The sequence below is a fragment of the Barbus barbus genome (assembly GCF_936440315.1).
Source record: "Barbus barbus genome assembly, chromosome: 10".
NCBI lineage: Eukaryota > Metazoa > Chordata > Actinopteri > Cypriniformes > Cyprinidae > Barbus > Barbus barbus.
In genome coordinates, this window is record NC_136738.1 from 8,835,398 (window position 1) to 8,853,253 (window position 17,856).

The 17,856-nt window shown below is 40.5% G+C and overlaps 1 protein-coding gene across 1 annotated transcript in view; it reads right to left on the minus strand.

Annotated features, from left to right (window-relative positions):
* The window catches only part of LOC306875808 (rap guanine nucleotide exchange factor 4-like), a 44,080-nt gene extending 33,026 nt beyond the window's left edge, over nucleotides 1-11,054 (minus strand). Inside the window, exon 1 of the mRNA XM_079426553.1 lies at nucleotides 10,857-11,054. The gene's annotated coding sequence lies outside the window, so the exon portion shown is untranslated. The remainder of the gene's footprint in view (nucleotides 1-10,856) is intronic.
* Between the last annotated feature and the right edge of the window lie 6,802 nt (nucleotides 11,055-17,856).

The following is a 17,856-nucleotide window of genomic DNA, read 5'->3' on the forward strand; positions in this document are numbered from 1 at the left end:
ATATATTTAAATATATATATATATAGTTTAAAATTTAAATGTAATATTAAAGACAAAATTTGCTTTAAAATGTACTTTAAAGTCCAATTTTGTTAGCAGCATTACAAAGTGCACTATCAAAATGTGTTAAGAATGTGTTTATTTTATTTTTAATTAAATAAAGGCCACTAAAGTATACTTAAAGTGTTTTTGTTTCATTTTATATTATTTGCAAGTATTTTTTATGTATCTTTAAGATATGAAGTACGCTAAAGTACACATTCAACACTATTAAGCACACTTTTTCACAAAGGATAAAACATTTCACAATTTCTTCTTTTTTTTTTGGAGAGGATTAAATTGTCATGTTTCCATCTAAGAAATATTACTGTTTGTTTGTTTGTTTCCTTTCTTAAATACTTTTTTCTTCAAAAAAAATGTTGTGGAAAAAAGGATGATATCACACAGTTACTCGACATTTCCATTAACATCTATAACTGACAGACAGATGGACAGATGGACAGATGGAGAGATAGTGCCATTGGGCAAGGCACTTAACCTTGGATTTCTCTGGAGGACAGCACTAGTATACTTTATGTTGCTTTGGACAAAAGCATCTGATAATTATAGACACACGAGAGAGATTAGTGCCCATTTAGTGTTTGGCGAAAGGGTAGAAAGTCCAGTTTGTCTTGCTTGTTCATAATGGGTTTAAGACCTCACCACATGCAGAGGTTTTGCACATCCCAAAAGACCGTATTCAATATGTCAATACATTTAATTAACATCTGTTTTGATCCATCAAACCTAATACAGAACTGAAGATATTCTTCAGCAGCTATGAGCTGAAGAATATCATTATATAGACAGAACATGACAGAATAAGCTGATTTTATTACTCTCAAAGCTGAAAGTTTTAGTAACAGGAGGTGCCAATAAATGAAGCTCAGTGACTAATGACACAGAGGCGGCCTGAGCCATTAACCAGGACACCTGGGACAGTTAATGTGGCCTTTCTGTGGCTCAGATGTGAGTGTCTGGGTCTCTGGGGAGTGGTCGTCTCTCTGAGAGAGGACAAGTCATTATCTCTGACTGATGCATCCCATGAATCACACAAACCCAACCTAATCTGTCTTTATGTCTATCGATAAATAACACAACACTGAACACAGCAGTCAGAGAGTGAGTGTGCATATGGGGTTAGTTCACCCAAAAATTACATTTCTGTCATCGTTTACTCACCTTCAGGTTGTTCAAACCCACATGATTAACTTTCTTCCATGAGTCAGATTTTTTTCTATGAACTGCATAAGATCATTCACAAAGCCAGTCTGAATGATTCAGTCATCAGCTGGAGTAATCCAAGCCTCGAGTTCGAATCCCTTCCTGAATTATCCGTTAACAATGGTTAACAACTCACTAGAGTGGAAGGTTATCAGTGATCAGAGAAAAGATTTGGATTACAGAGCACAAGTCATATGAACAGATACTTTCGGTGCTTTTTAAAGCTTGAAAGCTACAGTCCACATTCATTGTTCTTGCATAGAAAAAAAACAACCAATCTTCAAACACACAGTCTTCAAAATTCTCCTTTTGTGTTGATCATCTGAGTTTGGCTTTACATTTACACATTTGACAGTCTCTGCACTGGCTACCTATTCAGTTCCGTATTATTTACAAAATATTATTACTTGCCTATAAGGCCCTAAATGGTTTAGCTCCTGCGTGCCTAACTTGTCTTCCACCACGCTACAATCCAACCCGCTCCCTAAGGTCGCAAAACTCTGGACTTTTGGTAGTACCTAGGATAGCAAAGTCCACAAAAGGAGGTAGAGCTTTTTCACATTTGGCTCCCAAACTCTGGAATAGCCTTCCTGATAACGTTCGGTGTTCAGATACACTCTCTCTGTTTAAATCTAGATTAAAGACACATCTCTTTAGCCAAGCATTCACATAATGCATCTTATAATCTTGTACTGCAGTTATATCTGAAATGTACATTATTATTATTCTTTAGCTTGGGTTGAACAAATCATTTTTGCTTAGATGGAACAGCAGCTACGCTAATTATGTCTCTATTTGTTTCTCTGTTTCTGTAACTAGGAGTTACAGAAGCTTCAGTCTGGATCCAACCCTTAAATGATCTGAGATGACCGAACACCCGAGAAAAGATTATGTCAACCCCTCAGAGGACCTCAGAGGATGCCAAAACTCAGACAACATACAGAATTACCAAATTTTGCCATATGTTAAATATATTAAGCTTCTGCAATATATAAATATATTGTGGAAACTTAATTTCCTGTAGAGCTGCTTTGCAATGATTTGTATCATAAAACAAATAAAATACATTTGAACTTGAACTTGACAGAAGCTTACATATAGCTAAACATATTTTTCAATTGGTTTTTGCTTTCCCAGGGACTTGAACCCATGGTGTTGGTAGCACCATACTCTGCTGTTTGAGCTACAGGAAGGCAATCCATATATGTCTCACAGACTGACATGAGGAATATATTATTACAGATTTCCATGCAACAACATTCAGACATGTCAAATTTTGCCTTCAGAGCTTAAATGTGTCTTGAGGCTACTGTATATTCAGTCTTCTGAAATGTTATGTACTATATGGCAATTAGTGTAAATATCATGTGACATGTCAAACCATAATAAGCAATCCTTTGTAAAAAATGAAGTGCCCTTAATTTTATAGAAAGTACACCTTTGTAAATACATTTTTTTACAAAAACTGTACTTGCTGATAATAATATTAATGAAATAAAAGGCAGCTTAAAGTTTTAAAAATGTTGAAAATATGCACTATGTAAGGATGTCAAATTAAAAGTTAAAGTACACTTATCTTTATGTATTCACTAACGTACAAAAGCACATGTAAAGTACATGATTATAAGTTTATGTAGTGTGTTAGATATTACATTTAAAGTTAATATATTATGTATGATAATTTGCAAGTTCATCATTACAAATATATTTATTTATATGTGACCCTGGACCACAAAACCAGTCATAAGTGTCAATTTTACGAAATTGAGATTTCTACATCATCTGAAAGCCGAATAAATAAGCTTTCCTTTGATGTATGGTTTGGGACAATAGGACAATATTTGGCTGAGATACAACTATTTGCAAAAAAATCTAAATACTAAGAAAATCGCCTTTACAATTTCCAAATGAAGTTCTTAGCTATGCATATTACTAATCAAAAATTAAGTTTTTATATATTTACGGTAGGAAATTCACTAAATTTCTTCATGGAACATTATCTTTACTTATTATCCTAATGATTTTGGCATAAAAGAAAAATGGATAATTTTGACCCATACAATGTATTTTTGGCTATTGCTACAAATATACCCCAGCGACTTAAGACTGGTTTTGTGCTCCAGGGTCACATATTTAAATACATGACATATAAGTTTCAATAGTAATGTTTACCATACACAAAAAATAAAGGTGCTTCAAGATGCCATAGAAGAACCTTTTTTGTTTAAATGGTTCCATAAAGAACCTTTAACATCTGAAGATCTTTTCTGTTTCACAAAAGGTTCTTTGTGGTGAAAGAAGGTTCTTCAGATTATAAAAAAGGTAAGAAAGAGATGGCCCTTTAAAGAACTTTTGACTGAATGGTTCTTTGTAGAACCGAAAAGGGTTCTTCTATGGAATCGCTGTGAAGAACTTTTCAACCACCTTTATTTTTAAGCGAGAACATTCTTGTCAGTGCATTCAGATGTACTTTAAGACCACTGAAGTAACTGTGAGGTAATTATGTACGTAAGTGAGTCAAAAAGTATTCTAAACACTAGGTTTAACATAAATTTATATAAAGTATAAAGTATATTATTTCCATTAAAAGTAATCTTTTTAAAAGTATGCTAAATTGTTCTTCTTTTTCAAAGTGTTAAAAGAAATGCATTTTCCAGTCATCTAGCAGGCATCTCTTCCTCATCTCTGGAAAGGAAGCGCTCACGTTATACAGCTCCAGTACATCTGACAGTTCAGTGCAGAGCACTAATTGGAAATGACTCTGCCTCTGTCGTGGTTCTATTGTATTTGTAATGATTTTTCTTTGTATGGTAATCAGTGGAACTGCACAAAGCTCTCCTGAGGAGAGTTATATGCAACAGTTATATTTAATGATGATAAAGACAGTTGTCAGTGTGTAAAACTCATTCTTCCACTGATCATCACAATGTGCTCTTGAACAATTATGTGAAAGCAGCAGTGTTGCAGGCCCACACAAAAAAAGGAGTCACATTTCTGCACTAATTTGCATGGAATATATGAAGAACTGCATTATAAATATTCAGCTTTATTCAATATTCAAAATATTCAGCATTATAAAAACACAAGGGGTGAGATGTGTAGAACTGTGAATGGCTGCTGTGTTTTCTGCAGACTCAGATTGTGTGTAGGTGTGCTGAAGTACAAAAGCCCAGGGTCAAAGGTTACAATTCCAGCAAGTAAACACTTTTCAAAACCACAACAGACTGTCTTTAGGTCAGAGCTATAGACTTGTGCATCGCTCCACCATGTGGTACAGCTGTTTCCTCTCCTACTTTCCTGTAATTTAAAAGCCCAAAAATTGAATTAAAATGTCTTTTAGGACTGAACATGACTTTCGGTTTCCAAGGTGATTTTTGGGAGGAATCTGTGTGAAGTAGTCTGGATCTTCTCATGTGTTATGTTCTGTATTAGGCGGATGTTAAAGGTAATTAGAGTGTTGTGTCATGCAGCTTCAACTAAAAGTACGCTGTTTAAAGGAAGAGAAGGATGAAGGAAGAAGAATGTGTCTTTTTTCTAAATTTGATTATAAAAGTATTATACATTTCTGTATAGTGGAACAAACCTTTACATTTGCATTAATCCTTGCATATGTATATCTATGAACACATAGTATTGTAGGCTATTTGTTCATATATATATATACATCTGCAAGGATTAATGCAAATGTAAAGGTTTGTTCCACTATACAGAAATGTGTAATAAATATATGTATAGATATATTAATACAGTATATAAATATATATATATATACTAATATATAAATATAATATTTCATTGGATTATTGTATTTATGCTTAATGCATTACAGATCACAATTAAGAAACTTAAACATTAAAAATATATATATATGCATATTTTGGAACCTTGTCACTTTACTGCATGTTAATGCATATTAATACATGGCTTAGTTTCAGACATTTTTAATATATACACAAATACTGAAAGTGCAGGATTTTTTTTTTCTTCAAATAATTGCATATTTTTATTTGGCAAGGATGCACTATATTGATTGAAAGTGACAGTAAAGATATTTTATATAAAAAGGTTTCTATTTAAAAACGTTTTTCTTTTGAACCTTCTATTCCTCAAAGAATCCTCAAAAGATTATACTTAAATATATTAAAAGGGAACATTGTTTTATTATTTTATAATTGTAATAATATTTATAATATATATTCTTTAATATTTATAATATAATATTAACATTTATTCCAAATATTACAAATGTGTTATGCTTTTAGTTTTAGTATAAAGCTACCGTGCATATGTGCTGCTGACCATATACATCACATATGCTATACGCTAAACTCTAATGACCTAAATTATGTAGAAACAGCAAGAAAACATGACAAATTATCCATCATCTTCTGGGGCTTTAGTGGGACGCTGTGATTGGAGGAGACAAGGCAGCCCAGAGGTGCTTAGAGCAGGCTGATATACAATTACACAGTCAGATGCACAAACACACAAACAGCACATATAAAATCACGTTTAAACAGTGTTTCTAGAGAAAGAAATACAAAACAAATGTCCTTATAATTAGATCACTGTGGCTGTGCAGTGCTGTCAATTAAAAAAAAAACGTCTGATGCTCAAGACAGTAATGAATTCAATTCAAATTGAGTTTCCAATAGCGGGAATACCCAGACCCTCAATACTCACAATACAAAATAACACACACACACACACACACACAAAGCTGGAAGGAGACAATGGAGTACTGTATGCGAAACACAGCATATAAATATCACCCACACATGGCCACTCACTCAAACACATAATGATGAGACACAATAAATACAAGCACATTAGACAAGCACACACACACAGCTGATATACAGATATGCACACATGTGCTGCAGAGTGATACTGAATGTGGCAGGATTTGTTTCTTTAAGTTGCAGGCATCCGACCTGAGCAGAGTAATGAGTAATGAAGCGTTCCTTCTCAGGGTGTGTGAATATCTCAAGCAAACTCTTACATAACCCACCTCTACACTTTCACAAGCCTCTGAGAATCACATCTCTGAACAGACAGAAAACTCACCAGATCAGCCCAAAAAACAGATCTATATTTAAAAATAACAATATTTCTATGATATCCATTAAATAACCAAGAAATAGATCTTGATTATTTAGATGTAATTGTTTGGAGTTTTTGTTTGTTTTTAATTATGTAAATTTGATATAAATTTTACATTTATTTAATCAATTAATACTTCACTATACCATTTAAAAGTTTGGGGCCAGTAAATATTTTTTTTAATAAATTAATACTTTAATTGATCAAAATGACACTGGACCTTTCAAATAAATGCTGTTCTTGAAAAAAGAATCATCAAAAACGTCATGGTTTCCATAAAAATATGAAGCAGCACAACTGTTTTCAACATTGATAATAATCAGAAAATATTCTTGAGCAGTAAATCAGCATATTAGGATGATTTCAGAAGGATCATGTGACACTCAAGACTGGAGTTATGATGCTGAAAATTCAGTTTTTACCATCACATGAATCAATTACATTTTAACATATACTACAATAGAAAAGCAGTTAATTTAAATAAAAAAAAATCACAATATTGCTTTTTTACTGTGGCACTTTATTTTACATTATGTGTACATACAGTGTATTTATCTAAGAAATTACTGGGTAATATATGGTAATTACATGGGTTAAGGTTAGGTTTAAGGGTAGGTTCAGGGTTAGTACTTAGTTATTACCCAGCTATTTACCATAATAAGTACATAGTATGTGGAACAGGACTGTAAAATAAAGTGCTACCATTTTAACTGTATTTTTGATCAAATAAACGCACACAGCCTTGGTGAGCGCACAAGACTTTGTTATCAAACTCAAAGAGTTTTGCTCGTCTCACAGAGCCTGTTCTCCACTCACATACAGAGGTTAGTTTTGGGAGGGTAATGAAACCTCACATTTGATAATCTCCTCATTAGTGCTTTTATTATATCAGTGCAGAAACCCAATATATCAACAGGATATGAAAGCAGTCCTCACTGAAATAAGCCATTGTGTAGCTGGTCTGCACAACTGTTATGCAAACAAGAAAAGAAAAAGTTTATAAAGACCATCTGTGAGATCTATGCCACCCTGACAATAATATACAGAATTAATAAGAGTGTCCATCGCCATGACAACAGTAGCCTGCTTCTAAGATAATTAGAGTTTGACTTTGGAGTTTTTGGACTGTAAAGATGAAGGAGTGTTTCCAGCATCAGCGGGGCATCTGACCATTACCAAACAGTATCCATGATTAACTGCTTGCTGGAAATAACAATATACTGTTTAGTATTCAGTAGTCTTCTTCTTTGAATTGGTTTTGCAACCAACAAAACCTCAAATTAATTATTTTAATTTTAAATGCAATGTATTATCATTGGAACCAACAAATAATTAAAATATCAATTGCATTTTCTGGATAAAGCCTACAGTTACTGATCATTATAAAAACACAAATATAAATTCAAACTAATGCCTCAATTAGGAAGAAGGTACAATTGTTAGGAGATGAAAGCCACATCAACCATCCAGGGACCTCAAAGTTCAGAAGCTGAGAAAGATACAGCAATCAAACAGAAGATAGATGCCATTACTCAGAGAGAGCCATGTCTGGGGCGAAAAAGCACAATAATGACGCAACTGAGATTTGTGGACAGATGTCATGTCAGACGAGAGCAAACAGAGCTGTGTGGACGGGCAACACAGATGCAGGGAAAAAGAAACTTGAATGGAATCTGGGATCAATCCCATCCAGCAGGAAAAATATTCAAAACGGAAGTCTAATTAACACTGGACTGGCTCAAAAACAGACAGGTGAATGTTAACCTGAATATCTGACATTATTTCAAAACTGCAATGCACAGGTGTCACTCAAACCTGAAGGATCTCCTGAGCAAACATGCTGGGATAATGGGCCACAGTCACAGATCCACAGTGTGTGAAACTTAGTTACCGCAAAAGTCGGAAAACTGTCAAAATGTGGCTTAATGAAATAACAAATTGTAGGCATTGATTGCTGACATTTGTGTCAATACTGAAATTGACTTTCAGAAATAGACTTTCCCTGAGAAATATTCACTGGAGTATACAGTCTACCCTGTATAAATCATAGTTTTGCTCCAGTTTTGAACGTTTTGTTTGATTTGTTTTTGTGAATGAGTCATAAGACCGTAGTGTATTTTCACTTTGTGTTGCTAAATAAAATATCAGAATGTTAATGCTATGTGCAAAACAATTATTAATTGTAATATTTTTTATAATATTTATTTGAATACATATTATAATTTAATATACTAATAAAAAAATAAAGCTGCTATTATTTCTGTGACAAAAGCAATGCCAAAAGGAATTCCAAAATAATTACTTTCTGAAAAAGAAAAAATTATATTAAGCTAACTTTAGTAGAGGGAACAATTCTCACTATTAACTAGTTGCTTATTAGCATGCCTATTATTAACATATTGGCTGTTTATTAGTATAAAGCACATATTCTGACCAAGACCATATTCTTAAATCCCTAACCACCTAACCTTAACAACTACCTTACTAACTATTAATAAGCAGCAAATTAGGAGTTTATTGAGGCAAAGGTTATAGTGAATGGTTTGTTAATAGTGAGAATTGGACCTTAAAATAAAGTGTGAATGCTTATTCACGTAGAATTTCTTTGTTGTGAAATAAAAGTTTCACGGAGAAATAAAATTGTTGAAGGTATGCACTCTACTACAGCACGATGCCATCTGAACATGAAAAGTTGTTAACTTGAGCATTTAATGAAATTAGGATTGAAGTATCAAACACATGCAAAATAATTAGTGCTTCATTTGAGCTAACATCACCACTGCAAAAACTATTTGTGACAAACTTGCAATGAATTTGTAGCTAATTCATGTTTAGCAATGGAGGTGAACTTACAGTAAACCTTTGCCACTATCAGCACATAGTTCTTTGCCAAACATAAAGATTTAAAGATTATTTAAACATGCAGATTTGTAGTGCACAACAGAATTACAATGCGCAACTGATTTTGATTTTGATATTGTGCAGTTGCTTTGACACAATTTACATTGTTAAAAGCGCTATATAAATAAAGGTGACTTGACTTGACTTGACTTTGCTTCAACTGCAAAGACCATCTGAATGTGAAGATATGAACACGTGGCAATTTTGCAGGAACGTTCACTAGAATTTGTGGGTCATTTTTTTGATTATTCTTAATATTTTTACCCAGGTGCTGGGTAGTTTTGCTGGGACATTTTTAACGCTGGATTATTTTTTTCTACCTAACCACTGGGTTGACAAATAACGCAGCTGCTGAGTTACAGTCAGAGCGTGGGGTTTTTGAGTCCACAGGAGAGAGCGATTCTCAGCGCCGCTGCCACAGATTTTGGTGCTATTGCCTATAGTAATTCTGTGTGTGGTTTTTAATTTCCAGCCCATTTTAAGCCAGCAATATAATATTTTTTAGACAATAAATGACTAAAATAAAACAACCCAGCATGGTGGGTAAAAATGTTTAACCCAACCAACTGGGTCAAAATAACCCAGCATGTTTTCTGTCCAATATTTACCCAGAGCTGGGTTGCCAAATAACCTAAGTTGGGTTGTTTTTAACCCAGCATTTTTTAGAGTGTACTCGTTTCTGAACATTCAAAAGTAACATTCCCAAAATGTTTGCTGAATAATAAAATGGTATGTTTGGTTACACTTTATTTTAAGGTGTCCTTGTTACAGTGTAATTATACATTTAAGCACGGAGTAATATTAATTAACTACATGTACTCACTATGTGGTTAGTGTTAGGATTAGGGTTTGGCTTAGGGTTACTTGCATGCAATTATGCATAATTAATTGTTATTATAATAGTAAGTACATGTAACGTGTAACAAGGACACAGTAAAATAAAGTGTTACCAAATGTTCCTTTAATGGTCCTATAACGAAGAAAAAAGCATTTTAACTAATTTAAAAAATTGGACATTTTAAACATTCAGAGAACATTCACAATAAAGTTTTCATAACTGATTGAGAACGTAAGCAAAACGTTCTTAGAACATATTTTTGTTAGCTGTAATTGTGCTGTTTTAGGGTTAAAGGAAACTTAACACATAATATGCTGTCAGAAAATTAACAGTAGCTTTTCAGTCGTTCAACTGATTTTTTTTTCTTACAGTATAGACAGCAATATGATAAACCGTTAAATTTTCTCTCTTTCATGCTTGACATACAAACACATCTCATAATTGCGCTTCACTGCACTTTTTTCACTGAACACAATCATTACATAATTCACATACAGACATTCTCAGCATAACCTGTTCTCCTCTCACAAGACCTCACCTCATTAAAAACAACACAAGACTTCAAACCTCAATATAAACCTCAGTGTCTCACACACATGCAGTCCACTGTCCTAAATCTATCAGTGCAGAAAGTTCATATTACATCCTGAGATAAAAACAATCAAGCGCACATTCAAACGGTGACCTCACAGTCACAGAATACGAACTTAAAATAAAGCAAAGCAGATCAAGTGAGTGCTCAGACACTTACCTACAATAGTGAGCGACCCATGAGTGACAGACTGAAGCAGTCAGTGCGGCTCTATCTGTCTTTTTCTGACTACTATTAGTGTCTAATACAGAGAGCTCTATACAACAGCTCAAGCATGCTGTAGTGTGTGTGTGTGTGGTCCGAGTGGCAGGCAGAAGAGAGTGCTGATGTAGTGAGCGTGTGTGTGTCTCTGTGTGTGTGTGTGTGTGTGTGTGTACTGTGTAGGGCTGAACGGGCAGCTGACCCCCCCTCCCTCTGAGAGAGGAGTGGTTGCTAGGCGATTTGAGTACTCCAATCATCATGGTCTGATGACTACTTACTGCACATGCACACAAACATACATGTGTAAAAACCATATTTTTGTTCAATAGAGATGAAGGTCTATTAATAACAATTACTTATGAATTTTAATAATTCATTGTTTAAGATGAACCTGCACACAAAGTAAGTTTAACACTTAAAAACAAGCATATTTGCAGACTAACATTTTTAAAATTGTGTTTGTTTGTTCAGGCATGTTAAAGGTAACAGGACTTCACTTAATAATTCAGTATTCCCAAGAAGATGGAAACAGACATAAAGTGAAAGTACTCTACCATCTGTACTGATGTATAATATATGAGATAACGACTAATATCAATACAATCTTGTGAAAATCACCTCAAAATCAACTATAAATCACTTCCAAAAATCTGGCTCATCCCCTTATTTACTTCAAAGTCATCTACAGAGCATGGATAACTCCTTATAAGAGATTCAAATTGAAACTACAACTGACTTATAATTGCCATATTTGTAATACTGCATTACCAGGTACTTTTCTTCATATGTTAATGTCAAATTGTTTCTAATCTATGGACTCATACATTTTGTTTTGTCCTCCTTACAGAAAATTGACTACATCCCCAATCCAGCTGTATGTCTTCTTAACAATGACTCTGATTTATGAGCAAGATTAATATAAAAGAGAATGTTATTTGCTGGTTTTACAGCTGCAAAAAAGTAATACAGAACTGTAGAACTGGTTTACACCGCACGTGTGCAAAAACATATTGGATTCATGGCCTCCTTAAAATAGTGACTTGTTAGTGTAAAGTTAAAAAGGCCAAACCTGGGACCATTGATGTCTGGCAACATTTTTCGCCCACCTTATTGGATTATATAAAGGAATGGTTCCCTGTCGAAAAAGCCTTTTTTCTCCTGAACTGAATTCTTATTCAATCACGCAGTGAAACTGCACGACTATTGGTTCATGCAGCGTGTAAAAAATGAACCAATGGGTCGGCAGCGGAGCTGCACGAGCCTATGGCGACAAAGCCCGCCAGATCCCGCCAGAATGGGCGGGGCCATCCGGCTATATAAGCGGCCGTTTCGCCATAGGATCCTCAGATTTCTTCTCCTTCAGTGATCGCAGAAGCCTGCTTGCCGTAGACAAGCCTCGCTGCTGGACCAGCAACCTCGACCTGCTCGGCTTATTCGCCTTTTCCTCGCGCTCCAGCATCGCAGCAGTTCTGGTCCTGTTCGCTGCCACCATCCGGCGAAACTCCCGCATTCTAAAAGAGCAAATCGGCATTGTTTCAAATGCCACACCATTACTGCGGTTCGTGCAAGCGAGTGCATTTCCTGTTTGGGGAAATCCCATGCAGATGCTTCGCTCGCTTCTCACTGCGAGAACATCAGTCTCGCCTCTCTGCGCTCGCGGATCGCTTTCTTTTCAGAGAGCGACTCCGCCCCTCGCACCCTCCCGTTTTCTTCCTCCCAGGGACCTGTGAGGAAAAAACAGCGGGGCAGAGGAACTCAGTGCCCAACTGAGAGCGAGCTCATGTCGGCTCAGATCCCGCGTGCCTCGCTCTCACCACACAGAGGCTTCTCCCGTCCTTTTTTCCCAACCTGACCAGCGATTTGGTCTGGTTTGGGGGAAGTGACGAAGAGCTGGCCGATGACAGCTTTGGACGCTGAGGAGCTGTCGGGCTCGGTAGCTGACTCTGCCCCCCCTGCATTCGTCCGTGCCCAGTCAAAGCCGGGAAGGATGCCGAACTTTTCCGTGTCCTCTCGAAGGCGGTCGAGGAGCTGGGATTGGAGTGGTCTCCACCAGAGGAGCCTTCTCGCAGCCGTCTCGACGAGTGGTTCCTGCCGGGGCGCCGTCAGGCCCCTCACCAGCGACCCTCGCCGTTCTTCCCTGAAGTACACAATGACCTCACAAGATCTTGGCGCTCCCCCTACTCTGCTCACCTCCGTACTTCTGCTTCATCTGCCCTCACTACAATTGACGGCGCTGAAGAAAAGGGGTACGAGAAGAAGCCTCAACTAGATGAGTCACTGCCACCCACCCACTTCCATCGGCTGGAAGGCAAAGGCCGCCCACCCATCCAAGCCATGCCTGACTACTTCAGCAGTCGCTGGACGCTCCTACGCTTCAGCTGGACAGGTGGCTTCAGTGCTTCATTCATGGCGGTTCTACAGGTCTATCAGGCCAAACTCCTCTCTGCCATGGACGAGTCTGAGCCTGATCCTGCGACTCTCAGGGAGCTGAGATGTGCAACAGACCTGGCTCTGCGCGCCACCAAAACCACGGCCCAGGCGATAGGAAGGACCATGGCCAGCCTGGTGGTGCTCGAGCGCCACCTGTGGCTCATGCTGACGGAAATCAAGGACACAGACAAGGTCCCCTTCCTTGATGCCCCGATTTCCCCCAACGGCCTCTTTGGACCTGCGGTGGAAGGATTTGCTGAGCGCTTCACAGAGGCACAGAAGGCGTCACAGGCCATGCGCCACTTCCTGCCAAAGCGCTCCAGCTCCGCAGCTGCTACTAGTCGCCCTAGACCTGCGCCGACTCAGCAGCCTGTGAAGCCTGCACCTGCCGTTCCCGCCCCTCAGCCTGCCAAGACTCAGCAGACGCGAGGGCGTTCCTGCTCGGCCAGACGTCACCCCTTTCCGAAGCGCCAGGGCCCCCGACCCAGGATAGTGTTGGACCCTGCGCCTCCGGAGTCTTCCTGATCTGCAGGGCAGGAAGAGGAGAGGGCCAAGTCCCACCGCGGCCGAACCGCCCACCAAACAACCTCTCTTAAACCTATTCTCACCCCGTTCATCTCCGGGTACAGAGGGAATTGTGTTTGTTGCAAATACAGGGCCAGTACAAGTGCCCAAGCAACCATCCGCTGTGATAGTGGAAAAAATAAAACACAAACATTCTCAAAAAGAGAGCAGATTTCCTCTTCCATCCCTCACGAGTGCCCTGCCTCCGTGCAGTCGGTCACTCGAGTTTATCCAACCCCTTGCTACGCGGCTGAGGCCTGGTAGGCCATCCCCGGAGTGTCAGACTGGGTTATGGGGATAATAAAACGAGGTTATTCACTCCAATTCGCTCGAAGACCCCCGCTTTTCAGCGGTGTGGTCTCCACCTTGGTGCAGGGCGAGAATGCTCGCGTTCTACGCTCAGAGGTGATGACGCTGTTGGAAAAAGGAGCCGTAGAAAGGGGTCCTCCAGCTCAGAGCGAGTCAGGCTTTTACAGCCGTTACTTCCTCGTCCCCAAAAAGGATGGTGGCCTCCGGCCCATCCTCGATCTCAGACGCCTGAATCACTCCCTTATGAGGAGGTCATTCAGGATGATCACGCTGAAGCAGATCCTCTCGCATATTCGCACAGGAGACTGGTTCTGTTCTCTGGACCTGAAAGACGCATAGTTTCACATCCAGATAGCCCCGCATCACAGACGATTCTTGAGATTCGCCTTCGAGGGAGTGGCTTATCAGTACACGGTCCTTCCCTTTGGACTGTCTCTGGCCCCCCGCACTTTTACGAAGTGGATGGACGCGGCTCTTTCCCCTCTAAGCCAGATGGGAATCCGCATTCTCAACAACTTCGACGACTGGCTCATTCTGGCCCAGTCAGAGGTGGAGCTACTTTCACACAGGGCCCTCCTCCTCAGCCACTTAGAGCGCCTGGGGTTTAGGGTCAATTTCACCAAGAGCGCACTGTCCCCCAGCCAACGGGTATCGTTCCTGGGAACAGTTCTAGACTCAGATGAGCTCAGATGACAGCTGTGGTAGCGCCAGAACACGCTCTGGCCATTCAGAAACTCGCGGCCTCCTTCAAGAGCGGCACCGATCGCCCCCTCAAAGCGTTTCATAGAATGCTTGGCCTCATGGCCACAGCATCGCCAGTGTTACAGCTGGGTCTGCTGCGCATGCGACCCCTTCAATGCTGGTTGAAACCACAGGTTCCACCCCACGCATGGCCTGTGTGACAGCCCTGGCCCCCTGAAAGAACCCACGATGGATGGAAAGAGGCGTGGCCGTGGGAATGGTCTGCAACAGGAAAGTTGTCACGACAGACGCCTCCAACACAGGTTGGGGAGGTTGCTGTGCGAAGGCAAACCGACATTCGGCCATTGGTTGAAAGTGGAGGAAGGCTTCCACATCAACTGCTTGGAGATGTTAGCAGTATGTCGAGCCTGCCAGTTTTTCCTGCCAGACCTAATAGGACGCCGTGTGCTGATTCGCTCAGAAAACATGTCCGTGGTGTCCTATATAAATCAGCAGGGAGGTCTCTCCTCGAAACGCCTCTTCATTCTGGTAGAGCGCCTTCTGGAGTGGGCTCAGCTCAACCTGTGCTCGCTGAGAGCAGCACACTTGCTGGGCAGATTGAACCAAGGAGCGGATATGTTATCTCGGAGCAATGTTCCCTCAGAGGTGTGGATGCTCCATCCGCAGACGGTTCGGATGATCTGGAAGATCTTTGGCAAGGCAGAAGTAGATCTTTTTGCCTTATTATTCGAAGGTCAGGGACGCATTGGCCCACGATTGGCCCAACCTCCTCCTTTACGCATCCCCTCCGATCGCCCTGATTCCACAGATCATCAGGCAAATCAGGGAACAAGGACACAAGGTTCTATTGGTGGCCCCCTTGTGGGAAAACCAACCCTGGTTGTCAGAACTGACTCAGCTGCTGACAGCAGCCCCCTGGCCCGTGCCCCTGACGGGATCTCCTCTCTCAGGTGAACGAAACAATATGGCACCCTCGACCCGAGCTGTGGGCTCTCCACCTTTGGCCACTCAACGGGAGCCTACCAGCCTCCCAGAGCGAGTGTTAAACACCGAGACGCCTCTACGCCCTTAAGTGGCCTGTTTTCTCCACTTGGTGCCTAGACCGCAGTGAAAACCCGTCTAGCTCAGAGTTAGCGGTGATTCTGTCCTTCCTCCAGGAGCTGCTGGATAAAGGATGTTCCCATTCCACACTCAAGGTGTTCGTAGCAGCTATAGCTGCCTTTCATGCCCCTATAGCAGGCCAATCAGTGGGCAGAGACAACTCAGTTGTCCATTTTCTGAGGAGAGCCAAGAGGCTGAATACGCCTCGGCCCCTTACCGTCCTTACATGGGACCTGCCCACTGTATTGAGGGCCCTGAAGGGCCCTCCCTTTGAGCTGCTACAGTCTACGAACCTTCGGTCACTGTTGCTGAAGACTGCTCTGCTACTAGCACTAGCGTCAGTTAAGAACCTTCCCTCCTCCCGAAATCCGCATCACATTGTGAGTCACCACCCAAGCGCCATTGCCTTCCCCTGCACAATGACCACCTGACATCTGTGAAACTCATATGGCCTACAGAGAACACAGTGCTGCCTCCATAGAGACTCTTAAAATCCGGCATATCTCTTCACAGTAACTGACTCTGGAGAGCACACAGGCCAGCAACAGAGATCCTGAGGACATAAAAGAAACTGATCCTGAGAGTGGCTCCCCCAGCAGGGCAAACAGGATATATCAGACTTATGGAGGTATATTATGCAGTCATTCCTCTACCTTAGCACGGCGTGATTGAATTGAGTTCCCATATGCGTCTTTATCAAGACGCAGTACGAGTGAAGTATTGACAGGGAACGTACTCGGATACTATCGTAACCTTATATAGGCCGCTTATATAGTCGGATGGCCCCGCCCATTCTGGCAGGATCTGGCGGGCTTCGTCGCCATAGACTTGTTTGGAAATTCAGTTTATCTATTGACACAAAATACTATGACTACAAAAAGCTGGATATTTCCATTGGCCTGAAAAAAAAAATTAAAAAATTGGTTTTCACAATGGGAACTCCCTATTTATTACACTGATCTGAATATATTTGTTTGAAACATGAATCTCTAAACAAAGCCAACTTTCACAATATATCTGTATTTTATAAGCTATTAATTATATATATATATATATATATATATATATTGTGACGAGTCGGCTGCCTCCCCCCTTATTGTCATCACCACCTGCGTATTCGCCGCCCTTCACCAGGCTCCCGACGGGAGTGGGTGTGTGAGAGAGGAGGGGCGCTGAAACAGCCAGGGCTGGCGGCGTGTGATGAGGCACACCTGATGTGAATGAGCCTCATCACCGCCGCCGTTTAAATGCCGAGCGCGCCTCTCCTCTGGAGACCGGTCTCTTCCCCCGTGCATGCACGCTGGTGTCCTCGTGGGTCCAGGAAGGGAGCGTTGAGGGATTTCCTGCCGCCGCCAGAGACGCGAGCCGCCGGACCCGCAGTCCAGATGACGCCGCACTCGTGATACGGCCGACGGGCCAGGATGCCGGGCCGTAGAGTCCCCCAGAAGTGCCGCGGCCAGCAGAGGACGAACCAGGAGGGGAGCGCGTGCGGCCACCGGACTCCGCCCCTTACCTGGACCCTTCCCTCCTGAACACTGCCCTCCTTCACAAGCCCCGCAGCACAACGAGGACACCAGATCCCGGTTTATTTTGGACACTTTTCCCCCTTTGGACACTTTATTTTAATATTTTTGTTTAATAAAAACCTCTCCGAGGCCTGAAGCCACGCCCACTGTGTCTGTCGTTTGCTCCTCCCGCCACAATATATTATTGCACTCTCTTGTGAAAAAAAATTACACTTTGGCATACTTTTCTACTAAAGTTCTACGAAAATAATATACTTAAGTGTGAACTGAATGTAATGTTTTCATACAGTCAATTGTATGTTGCAATATTGCAATTTAATGAGAAT